Source organism: Talpa occidentalis, unplaced genomic scaffold (genome assembly GCF_014898055.3).
Source record: "Talpa occidentalis isolate TD23 unplaced genomic scaffold, MPIMG_talOcc4v2.1 talOcc4.11, whole genome shotgun sequence".
In the NCBI taxonomy this organism is placed as follows: Eukaryota; Metazoa; Chordata; class Mammalia; order Eulipotyphla; family Talpidae; genus Talpa; species Talpa occidentalis.
Window position 1 is genome coordinate 37,585,016 of NW_023601104.1, and position 3,711 is coordinate 37,588,726.

General features: G+C 37.5%; 1 pseudogene; it reads left to right on the plus strand.

The window, feature by feature from the left end:
- Positions 1-800: 800 nt before the first annotated feature.
- On the plus strand, positions 801-1,739 carry LOC119238166 (olfactory receptor 4F3/4F16/4F29-like; annotated as a pseudogene).
- The last annotated feature ends 1,972 nt before the right edge of the window (positions 1,740-3,711 follow it).

A 3,711-nucleotide genomic window follows, 5' to 3' on the forward strand; every position in this document is an offset into this window, starting at 1 on the left:
AGTTTCATTATATATAGGGCTGGCATTTCATTATAAAAATTATAGAAATGTTAGATTTGGAAAGATTACCTAGAGTTTTCCACACAGCATGAAAAATTATCTATAAAAATTAAGTACGTAGAATTTTGTTCACTACATTGCATCATCTCATCCGTATTTAGATTCTGTGGCATCAGAATCTTGTCCTTACTCTATTATATGCCGTTAACTCAAAGCTTAAGCTTTGCGATCATTTCCATTCTCTGAGCTGAACTACAAAAGCAGGATACTGTTGGGATTTCCACATTATCTTCCCTCTTTATGAGGAAAAGTTGAATATTATTTGACAACTGCAATATCATGAGGTTAAATACAAGACTGATAGCAATGCATAGAGGAGACCATCACAGGGTTAAGGAAAATAAAGGTCATCAGAAATTGCCTGAGGTTTGGGGAACTCCATGGGTAGGAGTGAAAAACTGTGAGGGAGAAATCAATAAATTTATTTCCATATTATTATTCTGTGACATTCCTAGCCTCCCTCTCATAACACTTGATTCAACAGAAGGTTTTGCTTCATCTTCTCCTGTAACTACCTAGAGAATTTTAGGGAGACTAGGGAGTTAGAAGTGGTACTTTGTGGCAATGTGTTTCTGCTAATTTTCTGCAATTATTGTTTAAGGGTTTATATTAAAGATACCTTGGCTGTGTAAAATAAAGTAATATTTTTTTCTTTATAATTTGAAACTCATGCAGTCTCCACAAAGTTGATTTTCTTTCTTTTTCAGGTAAAATGAGTGTCACCACTGCTGGCAGAGGCAATGGGTGGAGCCAACCATTCTGTGGTGTTGAGTTTGTGTTCTTGGGACTCTTTAATTCCTGGAGGATCCAGCTGCTGCTTCTCCTTTTTTCCTCCGGGTTCTACATATGGCAAGTCTGATGGGGAACCTCCTCATTGTGTTCTCTGTGAGCTATGACCCTAAGTTACACTCCCCCATGTATTTCCTCTTGGCCAACCTCCCCTTTCTTGATGTGGGAGTTTGCTCTGTTGCAGCCCCTAAAATGATTTATGACCTCTTCAGAAAACATAAAGCCATCTCTTTTGGGGGCTGTATAACTCAGATCTTTTTTATTCATGCCATTGGGGGCACAGAAATGGTGCTGCTTATTGCCGTGGCATTTGACAGATATGTTGCCATATGCAAGCCTCTTCACTACTTAAGCATTATGAGCCCATGACTGTGCGTTTTGATTTTGGCTGCTTCCTGGGTCCTAGGCCTCATCCATTCAATGGCATAACTGGCTTTTGTTGTAGACTTGCCATTCTGTGGTCCTAATGTACTGGACAGCTTTTATTGTGACCTCCCTCAGCTCATTAAACTTGCTTGCACAGAGACCAACAGATTGGAATTCATGGTCACAGCCAACAGTGGACTGATCCCTGTGAATTCCTTCTTCATACTGATTATTTCTTACATCTGTATTTTAGTCACTGTCAGAAAACATTCTTCAAGTGGATTATCCAAGGCCCTCTCTACTTTGTCAGCTCATGTCACTGTGGTGGGTTTATTCTTTGGACCATTATCTTCTTCTACACTTGGCCCTTCCCCTTATCACATCTGGACAAGTTTCTTGCTATTTTTGATGTGGTTCTCACTCCTTTTCTGAATCAAGTTATCTATACATTCAGGAACAAGGAGATGAAGGCAGTGATGAAGAAACTCTGTCATCAGCTTGTCAGTTACAGGAAGATGTTCTAAATACTACTATAATGATTTAAAAATTTATCTTTAAATTCAATAATAAAAAAATAGTCATTGAAAATTTAGATTTCTATTATGCTTTTTGTATTAGGTTACATTTAGGCATGTATCAAGTTCTGCATATTTCTCTAGTACCCTAACTGGTAAGGATAGTATATGTGCTGCTGAAGCAAACACCCTAACTGGTAAGGATAAAGAGAGCTAACTAACATAGGTGACATCCAGTTTTATATAACATTTTATGTAAATTATGTATTTCAGTTATTCACAATAACTCTCTGTGATATTTTTACCTTGATTTTTTTGGTTAAATTAAAATGTTTTGTATTTAGCTTCATTATAACTACTAGGGAAAATATTTCAAGTCATAGTTGATTATCACCTTCATCCACTCTTACAAACATCCTTCAAAAAATGCCAGATAATGTGTTGGGCAATTCAGTGTTGGAATTTTAGCAAATTATTTGTTTTCAATATTATATATAATCATTGAGGCAGAGCAAAAATAATCTGGGTAGCCTGTCAAGAAGATTTCTAGATGTTGGGGTTATTATTTATTTAAGTAAGTTCTTTATTGCCTCCCCTCTCTTCAGCTTCTGGGATACTCATTTCCCAATTTCCCAATGGAGTCAGACAGTTGTAAAATGTTTTCATTGAAAAATACTTTTTTTTTTTTTTACTATATCCTCTTCCATCTGAGTAATTTCTAGACTTTTATCTTTGAGCTCACTAAGTAGCTCTACTGTATGATCTGTCCTATATCCTATACTTTCTGTTAAATTCTTTATCTCTTTGAGTTCCTTAGTTACAGAATCTCTGGTTCTTTTTAAGCATTTCAATCTCTTAGTCAAAGTAATCTGCTCATTTATTTTAATCCTGAATTCCTTAGATTGCTTTTCTAAGTTCTTGCATCTCACTGAGTTTCTTCTTGACAACTATTTTTGGATTTTTCTATCCATTAAATCATATTCTTCTGTGTCTTTCAGTTGGTTTCTGGAGAACTGTCATTCTCGCCTTATGATACCATGTTGCACTGATTTTGTTTGAAGATATTTTCTTCTGTCTGCAGACTGGGGTATTTAATGCCTTTCTTATTTTGTAAGGTTTTGATTGCTTTGATTCCGACTTAACTTCAGCAAATAGATATTTTTTTTTTCCCCAGTAGGTGGCACTATGGTTCTAGTTTTTGGCTTCTCATCTAATTGCCATTGGCTAGTCTCTGTAGGAGGAGCAGGAACAGTAAGTAACCTGTGTTCAGGTATTGCATGTGTCTTGGGATTTGCTGCAGCAATGGTTTGAGAGGTAGAGGGGAGGGAAGGAGCTGGATTTCTGGGAGCTGCTGCTGCCAGAGAGATCTAGGGGCGTCCTTGTTCAAGCTCATATCTCTACTTCTGCCCTCCTAGATTGGTGTCCAGGGCTCAGCATGGTTATGCTGTTTCTGCCCTGAGCTTGTGCTGGAGTTCAGGCTGGTGTCCTGCCTTCACTGCTTCCTTGGTTCAGTAACAGTTCACCTACCTTTTGATATACATATGCATTAAACTCTCTGGTATAGTGGAGGGAAGAACAGAGAAACCCTTTTTGAGTTATAGATGTCCCATTAATTGTAAACAGGGAACAAAGGAACCTTTTTACATCCACTAGGTCATGGTGTACAATCCTTTTAATGCTTTGTGAATTCAGATCGCTAAGAATTTGTTGAAGATTTCTGCATGGGTTCATCAGGGAGCTGATCTATAGTTTTCCATTTTTGTGTGTTGCTTTTGTTTGGTTTTGGTACAGAGTAATATTGGCCTCCCCAATCAAAAGGCACAAAGTGTCTGGTTTAATGAGAAAATAAAACCCAATTTTCTGTTGTCTCCAGGAGATCCCTCTGAACTCCAAAGATAAACTAAGGTTAAAGCGAATGGCTGGAAAACTATCCTCCAAGCAACTGGGACCCCAAAAAAGGCAGTGACTGCCATACTTATAT